Raw genomic sequence first — 16,519 nt, forward strand, 5'->3', positions numbered from 1 at the left:
ACATCTTTTGACATCTGATGTCCATCCTGATCCCCGCTTCCAATGGGCTGAATTTTAAGGGGCTATGACTCACTCAAGATTCACAGTGGCTAACCCAAAGGTAGAAGTAGAAGAGGTTACCTCAGAAACTGAGCAATCCAGGCCACAGTGGCTCCAGCTCCAGGCTGGAGCTCATTTTCTATTGACAAAAGTTATTATTCAGTTCCAGGTATCTGGAACTGGTATCCTGGGAACTAAGGTACAGCCATGAGTACCAAAGAGAAGACATTCCAGATCTTTCTTCATTATATGTCCTTGGCAAATTTACTAATATTCTGAAATTTCAAGGTCTAGAGAGGTACAGCCAGATACACAAGATCCCATCCAGGTCATATACCAGTCCCAGTGATAAAGTGTCCTAAGCTTATCCACAGTGGTGTCCTGTAGTTCAGGAGATCAAGGGACCATGGCTTAGATACACTGCCACCTCTAGTATAGGAAGAATCCAAGCAGATGACCCTGATGAGCTTCTGTTTGCTGTCTTGACTGTGGGTCTATAGGACAGGAAGCTGAGGCTTGAGCAGCTGGGAGACATCTGTGGGTGAGTGCACCCCCCAAGCCCTGTGCTGGGAACTCCCTGTCTTCTTATCCCTCTGGTGTCCTTTTTCCATGCCTTCAGAACCCAAGTTGTCACTGAGGGGAGTAACAGTGGACTCTGCTGAGTTCACCATAATTGCCTCCTGAGAGTCAGTGAGCCCCCATCCCCAGAGGCTTTGTGCCCCCTCCAGGCACATTCTGCATTTGACGGAGGATAGAAAGCAGAAATGCCTACTGGCAGACACTCCATGCTTCAGAGGCCTCCGGAAACTCCCTGAGGCAGGAGATCCACAGTTGTCTGTGCCCCTTGTTTTCCTGTCTATGTCTACGTCAGGCCAGAATATCAAAATACACCTGGTCCAGCCCACCATTTACAGACTGAGAATAAGGCTGCTGAATTTGCTCTAGAGCTAGATCTGGACCCAGCACCTCACCTTAATTCCAACCCTACACCAACCCTACACCTCTACTCTTGAAATGTAACAAAATCATACAAGACACTGCTTTATCAGAGTGTGCCTCGCTTAGGTTAGGAATCACTGTTCCTCCTGTCAGCCGTGACAGCAGGGCCTGGAGGAGGACCTGAGGGGATGTGTGCACTTCCATTATCTCATTTCCCTTGCCCAAGTACCTTCAACTTGTTGGCCTTTTGCATTATGTTCCTCTTGTCTCTGGAAGAGAAATTATGTGAACATAATTTTGCATTATGTTCCATGTTACCTGGAAGGCAGCACAACTGCTCAGTCTGAGCTTATTTGGAAGAGGAAGGTGACTGGGAAAATGAGCTTGGGACCCGCCAGCATTGGGGCTAGTATATGAACTGGGCAAGCTGTTGTATGTCTGGAAGTTCCTCAAAATGTTAGGCATGGAACCAACGTATGAACCAACTGTACCTGAAAAATTGAAGTTATCACTCTGTAGTGATACACACGTACTGTGTTGATAGCAGGACAATCCAGAATACCTACACTATGGAACCAGTCTCAGCATCCATCAATGGATGAATGGATAAAGAAAATGTGGTGTATATACACAATGGAGCTTTCTTCAGCCGTAAAGAAAAATAAAATTATGTCATTTGCAGGAAAATGGATGGAACTAGAGACCATCATGTTAAGAAAAATAAGTTGAACTCCAAAGGAGAAGGGTCTTACATTTCCTCTCCTATGTGGAAGCCAGAAAGGAAAGGAAAAGAAAGGTGGGGATGGATCTCATGAAAATCAAAAGGGAGATCAGTAGAGGAAAGGGACCAAGATGTAGAAAGTGGGGAGGGCGGGGGGAAGTACAGGAAAATGATATTGGCCAAATTATATTGTTGTATCATGTGGATGCATGAATATGTAACAACGAATCCCATCATTGTACAACTATAACGCACCGATAAAAAATGGGTGTGAGGAGCTGGGGTTGTGGCTCAGAGATAGAGCGCTCACCTAGCATGTGTGAGGCACTAGGTTCGATCCTCAGCACCACATAAAAATAAAATAAAGATATTAGGAAAAAAATGGGTGGGGGGAAAAAAGAATTCAATCCCTTCCCGAAAAAAAGGAATCTACCAAAAAAAAAAAAATCTGCACTTTCCCTGGGAGCAGAGCACAGGTGATGGTCAGTGCACCACAGAAGCTCTGAAGAAGCTAGGAGTTCATTGTCCAGGCAACCTTGGTCCTGGGCTCCACATCCATCCCTAGATGTCACGACTAGACTAAGTGCCCTACTTGGGAGATAAAACATGAGGTCCCTGAGGGCTTAGCCCTGGGTTAGCCTTCACCCACACACATTTTATGAGAGTCTCTGAGCATCATAATGACAGGACTAGTAGTAGCCCTATTATTTGGTGGGGAAACCAAAGTTCAGAAAGGTTAAGCGGCTTGCCCAAGGACCCACAGCCCATCTGTTTCCAACATGCATGCTCTGCACACCACACTTTCCTGTGGCTGTGGCCCACATGTCTGCCTATGGCACGGGAACAGTATTTGGCCCTCTCCTAATGGGGAAAGTGACAATCAATTGAATCATCACAAACAGATGTAAAATTGTTCTAAGAAGTGTGGCATGTTCTCTGTCCAGTTAAAGAGCTTGCTACACGTATTCCTCAGCTTGGTAAATCTGCTCTCCACGACTACTGGGAATTAAATTGCTTGGTTCTTCCAGAAAGAATTCCTGGGAGAACCTGACTTCTTCAGAGTTGGGCTGGGAGTATGAAAAATATGTAGATTCTCCAGATTGGGTGACAACACAGAGCAGAACAGATTAGGATGGGGGAACAGGAATTAAAGAGTCCCGAACTCCTACCAAAAAAAGGCAAAGTCTTTCTGTCTGGCAGCAGGCAGGATGCAGGACTTTGGAGGAAGGGTCTTTTGGTGGAGGAAGGGTCTTTTGGTTGAGGCCCAGTTTATGTACAAGACTTTGGGGACCAGCCTCGGTTTGGGCTTCCAAATTTGGATAGATAGAATGATTTCCAAACTGAATTTGTGGGCAGGACTCCAGAAAGAACCGCCTCCTCTTTATTGGCCTGGTAGCCCAAGGTAGGCAGGACTTTGAGTGGAAAGAACAGCCGCCCCCCCCCCCAGCCTGCCTGAGTCAGGTCCCGTGCTGCAGACCGTGCCTTGCTTTGGTAGCTTCCTGCTACCAAAGATGTGGTGCTGTTGCGTGGAGGGTGCACTGCCCTGCAGGGCCGCAGGTGAGGCCCCTGAGGGTTTGCACCTGTGGTGAGACCAGATGGGGCCTGGGTCCATCACCTGCTCCGTGGCTCAGGGCCAGAGGCAGCACGCAAGGTGTAGTCACTCTCTCTTTCTGCTGTGGGTATCATAAGCCAAGCTCACCACAGGTGCGAGTCCCGCTGCAGGATACTATCCCAGATGAGCTTCTGTCTGCTGTCTTGACCGCAGTCCTCCGGGATGTAAAACTGATGCCTGAGCAGCTGGGGGACATCTCTGTGGGTGAGTGCACCACCCAGACCTTGCGCTGAAGCCTCCTGGTCTTCCCGTCCCTCCTAAGTCCTGCTTCCATGCCTCCAGTTCCTGAGTTGTCACTGAAGGGAACTATGGAGTCCACTGACTTCAATGTGATCTCCTCCTGAGAGCCAGTCTCTGTTCCAACCCTAGACACTTTGGACCTCCTCCACGGGCGTTCTGCTTAATGAGTATGAGGAAAGTAGGTATCCCAAGGGCAGAAATTCTAGCACCTAAGGGTCCCAGGACAGGAGACCTGAGACTAGGGTTCTCTATGCACCCTAGATCCTGTCTAGTCCACAACAGAGATGAGGGAACACCAATAACTATGTAGTTCAGGGAGGTCTCCTCTCTGGGCACCACTGCGGTCATCTCAGATGCGAATTCTGATACTACCTCGCTATCTCTGTGGTCGCTGAAGCTGAAATGAAAGTGTCCTATAAATCAACCACCTCCCGCACCCCGACAGCCATTGGTGCTGCCTCTGATTCCACTGCTACCAGCCTGAGGTCTTCTTTCTGGGTGCTGCTGTCGCAGGAAAAAACGCTGCCCTGAATGCAACTGAAGCTGAAACTGCGGCTGACCCCTGGAGGTCGCCTGGTGATGCTGCCCCCACAGCTGAAGTTGCAGCTGCTGCTGACCCGCTGCCGACTGCCATCAATGACTGCCACTACCACTGCTACCACAGCCTAAAGGGCTGCTTCAGGGAAGACTCCAGGTTTGATTGCACGTGGCTGCACCCATTTTGGGACACCGGCCAGGGGCCTGGGGCCTGAGTATTAGCAGGTTTACCACAAGACCCTCTGTCTGGGGACTTCAGCTGGGACCTGCAGGTCCAGTGTGGGGGTTCCTGCAGGTTTGGAGGAGCCTGGGGTCTTCCTGCTAAGAGTGCTGGTGTCCCTTGTCTTGCTGATGCATCTCGGAATTGCTCCTTTGCATGAGTGTATCCCTGGTGGTCTCTCTGCAAGTGGGAGCGGCACTGAGATCTTGGGACTGCAGCATGGTGGATCCTGATGTATTTGAAGCCCAGATCCCTGGGATAGAGACTGGGTTTTCAAGGGCTGATCTGAATTTGGTGGTCCCAAGAGATTGTCAGAGACAGGACTGAGAAACTGTTGAATACTGACAGAGACAGTTCCTTTCCAGCAAGATTTATTTTACTTTATTTTATTTTTTGATTTACTAATCTATCATATTTGGAACAGGATTTTTTTTTAATGCATCAGTGTGTGGAGGTCAATGATTAATGAATGGGATTTTGCATCTTTGTTATATTCTTATGTCTTAAATTTTTTCTCTTTGTCTTCTTCCTCTCTCTTGTCTGTTTTCTTTCCAACTTTTCTCCAGCCAATAGCCAATCTGTCAGCTCCTCTTTCACTCTTCCTGTGAATTTTTACTTCTAGATTCTCTCTTCCTCCCTCGTGAATATTGCATACTACACTACCTCAGTTCTCTCATCCACCATTTGAAATTGTAAATCATTTTAACATATATTCTGTTAGTACTGTAGATAGTTATTGAACTCATCATTTTGGTTTAATGCAAGAAAGCAGTAGTTGCCTTAATTTAAGGCTATACATTATGTATACTGGGTGCGGTTGATACTGGTCTCACCAGTAAAGGCCAAGTGCTGGAAACCTTCAGGAACACTATAGGTCTACAGGGTAGAATTTATCCTGCCTCAGAGCCATACTTTTAGATGGGAAAACACACTAAGAACATGAAAAAACAAGGGAATAAAGTATCCCAAACAAACCAAGATGTTTCAACAACAGAAGCTACTGATAACACAGTAGAAGAAATGCCCAAGAAGGAGTTTAGATTGTATATAGTTAAATTGATATGTGAAGTAAAAGATAGTATAAGGAGTGAAATCAAAGAAAAAATATAGGAAGTGAAAGACCACTTCAAAAAAGAGTTAGAGATCATGAAAAAAAAAAAACAAGCAGAAATCCTCAAAATGAAGGAATCAGTAAACCAAATTATAAATTCAATAGAAAGCATCATCAACAGATTAGACCACTTGGAAGACAGAGCCTAAGACAATGAAGACAAAATATATAATCTTGAAAGTAGTGTTGAACATGTGGAGAGATGGTAAGAAACCATGAGTAGAACATCCAAGAATTATGGGATAACATGAAAAGACCAAATTTAAGAGTTATCAGAATAGATGAAGGAGCAGAGATATAAACCAAAGAAATGCACAATCTTTTCAATGATATAATAAGAGAGGGTTTCCCAAGCCTAGAGAATGGAATGGAAAATCAAATACAAGAGGCTTTCAGGACCCCAAATGTTCAAAATTACAGCAGACCCACACCAAGACACATTATAATGACAATGACTAACGCAGAGAAAAAGATAAAATCTTAAAGGATGTGAGAGAAAAAAAAATCAAATTATATATGGGGGAAACCAATTCGGATCTCAACTGATTACTCAGCCCAGACCCTCAAGGATAAGAGGTCCTGGAATAATATATTTCAAGCTCTGAAAGAAAATGGATGCTCACCAAGAATATTATATCTAGAAAAATTAAGTTTCATATTTGAAGATGAAGTTAAAATATTCCATGATAAAAAAAATTAAAAGAATTCACAACGAGAAAGCCTATAATATGGAGCATTCTCAACAAAATATTCCATGAGGATGAAGTGAAAAAAAAAGTGAAAACCAGCAAAGGGAGGATCTACACTAAAGGGACATTCAACCAAATGAGAAACTAAGACAAATAAAAACCAGAAATAAATCAAAATGACAGAGATACAAATCATATCTCAATAATAACCTCGAATGTTAATGGCCTTAACTCATCAATCAAAAGACATAGATTGGCAGATGGGATTAAAAAGCAAGACCCAACAATATGCAGTCTTCAAGAGACTCACCTCATGGACAAAGAAGACATCCACAGGCTGAAGGTGAAAGGATGGGAAAAAACTTATCACTTATATGGATTGCATGCACAAGCAGAGCTTTCCATTCTCATCTCAGATAGACTTCAAACCAAAGTTAATTAGAAGAGACAAAAAAGGACATTCCTTACTTCTTAAGGGAAGTATATAGAAGCAGGACATAACAATTATAGATAAGGGAAGTATATATAAGCAAGACATAACAATTATAAATAAGGGAAGTATATATAAGCAGGATATAACAAATATAAACAATGGAGCATCTACATACATCAAACAAGCCCTTCTGAATTTCAAGAGTCAAATAGACTACAATACAATAATACTGGGTGACTTTAACACACCTCTCTCACTACTGGACAGATCTTCCAAACAAAAACTAAATAAGGAAACTATAGAACTAAATAATACAATCAATAATTTAGACTTAACAGACATGTATAGACTATTTCATCCATCAATGAGCAAATATACTTCTCAGCAGCACATGGCTCCTTCTCTAAAATAGACTATATGTTATGCCACAAAGAAACTCTTGGTAAATACAAAAAAAAAAAAACAAAACAGATAATACTCTGCATTCTATCAGACCACAATGGAATGAAATTAGAAATCAATGGTAAAATAAAAAATAGAAGCTACTGTAACAAATGGAGATTAAATAGTACACAATTGAATGATGAATAGATAGTAGAAGAAATCAAGGATGAAATAAAAAAATTCTTAGAGGTAAATGAGAACATTGACACCACATATCAAAATCTCTGGAACACTATGAAGGCAGTACTAAGAAGAAAGTTTATTGCATTAAGTGCAATCATTAAAAGAATAAATAGTCAACAAATAAATGACCTAACATTATATCTCAAAGCTCTAGAAAAAGAAGAACAAATCAACACCAAAAGAAGTAGAAGACAGGAAATAATTAAAATCAGAGCTGAAATTAATGGAATTGAAAAAAAAAAGAAACAATTGAAAAAAATTGACAAAAGTTGGTTCTTTGAAAAATTAAATAAAATAGATAAACCCCTGGCCATGCTAACAAAGAGGAAAAAGAGAGAAAACTCAAATTACTAAAATACAAAAGGAAAAAGGAAATATCACAATGGACACATCTGAAATTCAGAAGATAATTAGAAACTATTTTGAAAATTTATACTCTAATAAAATAGTAAATATCAAAGATATTGATAAATTTCTAGAGACCTATGACCTACCCAAACTGACTGAGGAGGTCATACATGCTTTAAACATCAATTTCAAGTAATGAAATAGAAAACACCATCAAAAGCCTACCAACCAAGAAAAGCCCAGGACCAGAGGGATTCTCAGCAGAGTTCTATAAGACATTGAAAGAAGAATTAACACCAGTACTCCTCAAAGTATTCCATGAAATAGAAAAGGAGGGAACCCTTCTAAACTCATCCTATGAGGCTAGCATCACCCTGATACCAAAACTAAACAAAGACACATCAAGGAAAGAAAACTTCAGACCAATATCCTTGATGAACATAGATGCAAAAATTCTCAATAAAATTCTGGCAAACTGCATACAAAAACAGATTAAAAAGATAGTGCACCATGATCAAGTGGAATTCATCCCAGGGATGCAGGATTGGTTCAACATACGGAAATCAGTAAATGTAATTCATCATATTAACAGACTTACAAACAAGAATCATATGATCATCTCAATAGATGCAGAAAAAGCATTTGACAAAATATAGCACAACTTTATGTTCAGAACACTAGAAAAACTAGGGATAGTAGGAAAATATCTCAACTTGATTCTAAATGGAGAAAAATTGAAAGCATTCCGGCTAAATACTAGAACAAGACAAGGATGTCCTCTTTTACCACTTCTATTCAACATCATCCTTGAAACTCTATCCAGAGCAATTAAACAAAAGAAAGAATTTAAGGGAATACAAATAGGTAAAGAAAAAACTCAAACTATCACTATTTGCTGATTACATGATTCTATATCAAGAATATCCAAAAAATTCCACCAGAAAACTTCTATTACTAAAAAATGAATTCAGCAAAGTAGTAGGATATAAAATAAATACACATAAATCAAACATATTCCTATAAATCAGTGATAAATCCTCTAAAAGAGAAATTAGGAAAACTACTCCATTCACAATAGCCTCAAAAAAAAAAAAAAAACCTGATAATCAATCTAACAAAAGAGGTGAAAGACCTCTACAATGAAAACTACAGAACACTAAAGGAAGAAATTGAAGAAAACCTCAGATGATAGAAAGATCTCCCATGCTCCTGGTGTAAAGGTAAAATTTCTAAGCTGATTCTAAGCTGCAAAAGCTTGAGTTAAAGTGTAAAAGACTGGGCATTGTAAAGCTTCTAAATTACAAGGCCTGGGCTAAAAAGTAAAGACTAGGTATTGTTACAATTCCTCTGCTACCCCCGGAACCTGTAATCTCTGTAGTTGTTAGGACAATTCGGGAACTGCCCAGTAAATATCTCCATTGATTCCCTGGTTGTTTAATAGCTAAGGGCTCCAAGTAGCTTGGCACATAAGCATCTAGGCTCCAAAACCAATCAGTTTAAATGTGTATCCCGCTTAGGAGGGACCAATCACCCCTGCCCAGACTGTTCCCGCCAATGAATGTACTAATCCTGTCTCAGAGTTGTTGTTCAATTTTCCCGTGCCTCATGATGATTTGTTCTGATGTATGCAAAGCCCACCGCCTTCTCCAAAAAGTGTACTTAAGCTCTGCTTGACCTCTGCTCTGGGCTCTGGGCTGCTCTCCCTTCTTGAGTGAGCATGGAGCCCCAGCGCGGTGGAATGGATCCCCAATAAATTCCCTTTTGCCAATTGCATGGAGCCAGTCTCTTGTGTGGTCTCTTTCTCCGATGCTCCACTGGACCCTTACACTGGATAGGCAAAATTAATATTGTCAAAATGGCCATAATACCAAAAATGTTATACAGATTTAATGCAATTCTTATTAAAATCCCAATGATATTCTTCATAGCTATAGAAAAAGCAATTATGAAATTTATTTGGAAAAATAAGAGACCCAGAATAACTGAAGCAAGAAAAGTGAAGCAGGAGGGCTGGGGATGTGGCTCAAGCGGTAGCGCGCTCGCCTGGCATGCGTGCAGCCAGGGTTTCGATCGATCCTCAGCACCACATACAAACAAAGATGTTGTGTCCGCCAATAACTAAAAAAAAAAATATTAAAATTCTTTCTTTCTTTCTCTCTCTCTCTCTCTCTCTTTTTTTTTTTAGAGAGAGTGAGAGAGGAGAGAGAGAGAGAGAGAGAGAGAGAGAGAATTTTTAATATTTATTTTTTAGTTCTCGGCGGACACAACATCTTTGTTGGTATGTGGTGCTGAGGATCGATCGAAACCCTGGCTGCACGCATGCCAGGCGAGCGCGCTACCGCTTGAGCCACATCCCCAGCCCCTCTCTCTCTCTCTCTCTCTCTCTCTCTCTCTCTCTGCTGAGAGCCATTGCCAAGTAGGAATGACGCATGGAAATTTCCTTGCCAGCGTACCCCATGTTGCTTAGAGGAAGGACTCGTAGAAATGGACTTGCCTTGGACATTCGCTGTGACATTGCATGTATGCTTGAGTAAGGTGACCTTGCTCAAGGACCAGGGCGGATCCAGGTTTAGGGCGGATCAGGTTTTAGGGAGTATCCCGCTCCTTGGGTTTAGGGCGGTTCGGAATAGGGCGTATCCTGCTGCCTCAGGCACGCCCGATCCTTGATCCATTGAGTTCTCGTGGGATTCAGAAAGTATTTTGGGATTCAAAAGCCTGGTGGAGTACGTGAATTTTGCGGCAGAACGTGGATTTTGCCCAGAACGTGTTTGTAGAGGGCCGGTGTGAGTTCGGGAATAAAGAATTGCTGTTTGAATCTACAAAGCTGTGAGTGGCTCGTGATTTTGTGCCCAGCCAGACTGCGGCATCTCTCTCTCTCTAAAAAAAAACTTAAAAAAAAAAGTGAAGCAGGAGGCATCACAACACCACACCTTAAACTGTACTACTGAGGTATAGTAACAAAAACAGCATGGTATTATCACCAAAATAGACTTATAGACCAATGGTACAGAATAGAGGACAAACCCACATAAATACAGTTATATCCTACTAGACAAGGGTGCCAAAAACATTCACTGGAGAAAAGGTAGCCTATTCAACAAATGGTGCTGGAAAAACTGAAAATCCATATGTAGCAAAATAAAATTAAACCTCTCTCTCTCATCCTGCACAAAAATCAACTCAAAGCGGATCAAAGACTTAGACACTAGAACAGAGACCCTCCACCTAATAGAAGAAAAAATAGGCCCAAATCTTCACCATGTCAGCCTAGGATTTGACATCCTTAATAAGACTCCTAAAGGGCAAGAAGTAAAATCAAGAATCAATAAATGGAATGGATTCAAATTAAAAAGCTTCTTCTCAGCAAAGGAAACAATAACATGAGGAGGGAGCCTATAGATTGAGAGAAAATCTTTACCACATGCACCTCCAATCAGGCATTAATCTCTAGGTTATATAAAGAACTCAAAAAACTTAACACCAAAAAAAACAAATAACTTAATCAATAAATAGGCTAAAAAACTGAACAGACACTTCATAGAAGTATTATAATTGATCAACAAATATATGAAAAAGTGTTCAATATCTCTAGCAATTAGAGAAATGCAAATCAAAACTATTCTAAGATTTCATCTCACTCCTGTCAGAATGGCAATCTTTTTTTTTTTTTTTTACATTTCTTTATTTATTTATTTATTTATTTTTTTATTGTTGGTCGTTCAAAACATTACATAGTTCCTCATACATCATATTTCACAGTTTGATTCAAATGAGTTATGAACTCCCAATTTTATCCCGTATACAGATTGCTGTATCACATCAGTTACCCTTCCATTGATTGACATATTGCCTTTCTAGTGTCTGATGTATTCTGCTGTCTGTCCTATTCTCTACTATCCCCCCTCCCCTCCCCTCCCCTCCCCTCCCCTTTTCTCTCTCTACCCCTTCTACTGTAAATCACTTCTTCCATTTGAATTATCTTGTCTTACCCCTCCTTTCCTCTTATATGTCATTTTGTATAACCCTGAGGATCGCCTTCCATTTCCATGCGATTCCCCTTCTCGTTTCCTTTCCCTCCCACCTCTCAACCCTGTTAATGAAAATCTTCGTCTCAAGCTCTTCGTCCCTACCCTGTCCTTGTTTCCTCCCCTTATATCAGAGGAGTCATTTGGTATTTGTTTTTTAAAGATTGACTAGCTTCACTTAGCATAATCTGCTCTAATGCCATCCATTTCCCTCCAAATTCTATGATTTTGTCATTTTTAAATGCAGAGTAATACTCCATTGTGTATAAATGCCACATTTTTTTAATCCATTCATCTATTGAAGGGCATCTAGGCTGATTCCACAATCTTGCTATCGTGAATTGTGCTGCTATGAACATCGATGTAGCAGTGTCCCTGTAGCATGCTCTTATTAGGTCTTTAGGGAATAGACCGAGAAGGGGAATAGCTGGGTCAAATGGTGGTTCCATTCCCAGCTTTCCAAGAAATCTCCATACTGCTTTCCAAATTGGCTGCACCAATTTGCAGTCCCACCAGCAATGAACAAGAGTGCCCTTTTCCCCACATCCTCTCCAGCACTTATTGTTGTTTGACTTCCTAATGGCTGCCAATTTTACTGGAGTGAGATGGTATCTTAGGGTAGTTTTGATTTGCATTTCTCTGACTGCTAGCGATGGTGAGCATTTTTTCATGTACTTATTGATTGATTGTATGTCCTCTTCTGAGAAGTGTCTGTTCAGGTCCTTTGCCCATTTATTGATTGGGTTACTTGTTGTCTTATTGTCTAATTTTTTGAGTTCTTTATATATTCTGGTTATTAGGGCTCTATCTGAAGTGTGTGGAGTAAAGATTTGTTCCCAGGATGTAGGCTCCCTGTTTATCTCTCTTATTGTTTCTTTTGCTGAGAAAAAACTTTTTAGTTTGAGTAAGTCCCATTTGTTGATTCTAGTTGTTAACTCTTGCGCTATGGGTGTCCTATTGAGGAATTTGGAGCCTGCTCCCACAGTATGTAGATCCAGAATGGCAATCTTAAAGAATACAGACAACAATAAATGTTGGTGAGGATGTGGGGGAAAAGGTACACTCATACATTGTTAGTGTGACTGCAAATTGCTGTAACCACTATAGAAAGCAATGTGAAGATTCTTCAGAAACTTGGAAATGGAACCACTGTTTGACCCAGCTATCCCACTCCTTGGTTTATACTCAAAGGACTTAAAATCAGCTACTATATAGTGATGCAGCCACATCAATGTTTATAGCAGCTCAATCCACAATAGCTAGCCTAGGTGTCCCTCAATAGATAAATGGATAAACAAAATGTGGTACATATATTCAGTGAAATATTACTCAGTTTTAAAGAAGAGTAAAATTATGGCATTTGCCAGTAAATGGTTGGGATTGGAGAATATCATGCGAAGAGGAATAAGCCAATCCCATAAAACCAAAGACTGAATGTTTTCTCTACTCAGCGGATGCTAATTCACAATAAGGGGCGGGGCACTAGGGAAGAATAACGTTACTTTAGATTAGGTAGAGGGAAGTGAAGGGAGGGGAGGGGATGTGGGAATAGGAAAGATAGTAGAATAAAATCGACGTTATTACTGTAAGTATATGTGTGACTGCATGGCCAATATGATTCTGCAACAGGTACACTTGGAAAAATGAGAAATTATATCCCCTCCATGTATGATATATCAAAGTGCACAAATGCATTCTACTGTCATGTGTAACTAATTAAAACAAATTAAAATTTTTTTTAAAAATGTAGTTCAGGGGCTGGGGATGTGGCTCAAGCGGTAGCGTGCTCGCCTGGCATGCATGCGGCCCGGGTTCGATCCTCCAGCACCACATACAAACAAAGATGTTGTGTCCGCCAATAACTAATAAATAAATAAATATTTAAAAAAATTTTAAAAAAATGTAGTTCAGCACCAGTTTACAAATGGAGAGAGTGGGGGCTGTGCATTTGCAACAGAGTTAGAAATTGAACATGGGCCCTCAACCTGTGCTTCAATCCAGTTTCCCACTCCTACACCTCTTCCCTTGAAATGTAATAAAAGACAATACAGGACACTGTGTGCCTCACTTAGGTTGGAACTCACTATTTTTCTTCTGTAGTGACAGCAGGGCCTGGAGGGAGGACACTCAGGGAAGTGTGCATTTTCAGAATCTCATTTCCTTTGCCTAAGGGCCAACGCTATTGGACTTCAAGGTTTGCATTGCTCTTTCCCTCATGTCTTCCATGTTATGTGGACAGTCAGGTCACCTGCCCAGCCTGTGCTGATTTTGAAGAGTAGGGTGCATGGGCAAGTGAGCTTGGGACCTTCCAGCACAGGGGTCCATATATGATCTGAACAGGCTGTTGTGTGTCTGGCTCCCCCTGCTGCAGACTCTGAAATTCCAGAGCCTCAAGGGAGCCTACCAAGGGCTAATGATGCTGAAGAAAGATCTGGAATATCTCCCCTTTGATACTCAAATGTTGACACTGGATAAAGGCTCCCCACCAGCCCCACGCAGGAAATGTGCTTCAGCCTGGAGGTGGAGCCATCATGGCCCGGATTGCCCAGTTTCTGAGGTAATCTTTTCTACCTCTAGCTCTGGGTTGACCATAGTGATTCTTGAGTGGGTCCTGGCCCCAGGGAACTTAGCCTGTGGCTAGTGGAGATAAGGTTGGACATCAAATATCAAAAGATGTCAGGGCAACCAGAGTGCTGGGGATCCTGCTCTTTGGACCCAACCTTTTCCCTACTTTGGGGAGGCAGGTGTTACTTGGCTGAGAGCCAAGACACATTAGAGTTTGGGGAGTGGAGCAAAGGTTCTTTATGGACTAATTGTAGCCAAAATTGACTTTTGCTTTACCTTTTAGACTCTATCTTCCTTTGTCAGGCAGATGACGACATGAACACCCTGAATGGTGACTTTGCTTTCTTTGCTAATTGAGCAAGCTGGGAACTAGAGGCCCATCCCATTATTAGTACAGGCTGGGAGATGGGGAGGACTCTGGGTCAGGGGGAGCCTAGGAGGAGCCCTGATCATCTGACCCTTCCTGGAGAGAAAACAGAATGTGATAACCATGTGATTACTAGGAAGGGTGGGGTTGGTTGCTGGCCTCATATTCGAGACATGACTTTTGCTCTTGTGGCCTGTCCCACTGCTGTTTTTTTGGGGAAACAGATATGTCTGGTTTTCATTCTTGAATCTTCAGAGGGAAAAAGAAGGATTCTATGGCCCTGACAGACTTCTCTGCCTTGGGTTAAGGAGAAACATAGGATGGAATATCCTATGCTTATCATATGCCCTGGGGAGCATGCACCAATAGAGAGGACTGCTGAGTATCTCCCACCCCGTCACATGCATCAGACCTGACATGGGCTCACGGTTACCAGGATGTCCCCGAGATCTTTGTAATTCTTGATAGGAGCAGTCACATGGCCCTGGAGCATAGACTGCTGTCCATGAGAGCCTGTAAAACAGGGGATTGACTAGGCCCCTCACCTTCTGTTTCACTGACATCCCAGACACTGTGCCTCTGTCCATTGTCAGTGGACAATGCTCATCAGGGCTGCAAGCAGTGACCAACATAGTTGGTAAGTTGGGACCATGTCATGCCCTCTGCCAGGACAGGGACTTATCCTGTCCCTGAGGATTAGGTCTGCGATGTTGCAGTCTCCTGGACCAGCAGTAAGCATTTCTGAGAGGACTCTGAGCACAGAAAGAGTGCAGGAGCTCTCCTTTGCCACCGCTCCAAGCTTCTCAGGACACTCCTGTGTTTTCATTGCTGGGGCCTGGGCTGAGTGTCACCTAGAGAGCAGGTGGGACAGGGGCTCTGCTGCTCCCAGGACAGTCAGACCTTGGTCGAGGATAGTTATGAAATGCTTTTGTTGCAGGTGGCATCAGAACTGGGTCTTATGACATTGGCATGGCCTGTGGGTAAGAATTTCTTTCTGCCAGAGCTCCTTAACCAATGGTGACAATCAAACTACTTTCCCTCTCCTCATTTCTCAGCGGCCATGATTTCAGGATTGTCCCCTGCTCCTTAGGCAGCTGGCTTGGTATGGGTCCCTCTAGAGGCAGAGACATGACTTTTGGAGCCAACTCTGGCTGCCCACATCTGAGCACTTGCAGGTGAGGGCAGGTGACCTCTTAGCATTCTCTCTTTGAAATCTGTGAGGCTGGAAACTGGGCAGCGGGTTGGAAATACATAGCAATTGAACTTTCTTGCTTGGTTTTACTTGATTCTTGATGATTCTGATAATTTGCAGCTTTGGTTCCCTAAAGCCAGGAATAGTTTCCTACTATATATTACTGTTTGTTTTCCTGGGGTATCTGTGTCTTTGTTTCTACCTCGGTCCTCAGATGGAAATATCTGGATGTCTACCAGTTTCTGAGGGGCATTTTCATATCTTGGTGATTTGCCCACTGTCACCTCCATCCATACCATGGCTTCATCTTTGCTTGCAAAAAAAAAAAAAAAAAAAAAGGAGCTCTGAAGTTGTTTTTGGCAGTGTCTACAAATTTGGGCACAGCTGCTGGGGCTGGTCAAGCAGGGTGAGGGAGGTTGTGGCAGCCTTAAAGGTGACCAGCCTGGGTCATTGCATGCTTCTGCTTGCCTTTTAGAATCCTCTTGTAGAATATTTATTGATAGGAAGGATCACCGGTCTCAGGCCAGGTCCTGGCTGACCCTTGTTTGGCCTGACCTATGTCTTAGGTGGAGGGTAGCCAAAGACCACAAACAGAGGCAGGGCAAGGGCCATAGCCCAGATGGCCCCTTGGTGTCCCTGGTGTTTCTGTCTTACTGGGGAAGCGTAGGGGTAGGTAATTTGAAGCATTGAGACTTCATGAGTTTCTAGTGGGCATCTGATTTCCCAGCAGCTTAAGCTGTGTTGCTGGGGTACCAAGGTTTGGGGCTAGGAGGATTTCCACATCACAAACTGACCATCTACTAGACTCTGTGGACTGTTTCCTGGCACTTTCTAATAGGGAATGAGCTCTGGTG

The sequence above is a fragment of the Urocitellus parryii genome, chromosome 3 (assembly GCF_045843805.1).
Source record: "Urocitellus parryii isolate mUroPar1 chromosome 3, mUroPar1.hap1, whole genome shotgun sequence".
NCBI classification, from domain to species: Eukaryota; Metazoa; Chordata; class Mammalia; order Rodentia; family Sciuridae; genus Urocitellus; species Urocitellus parryii.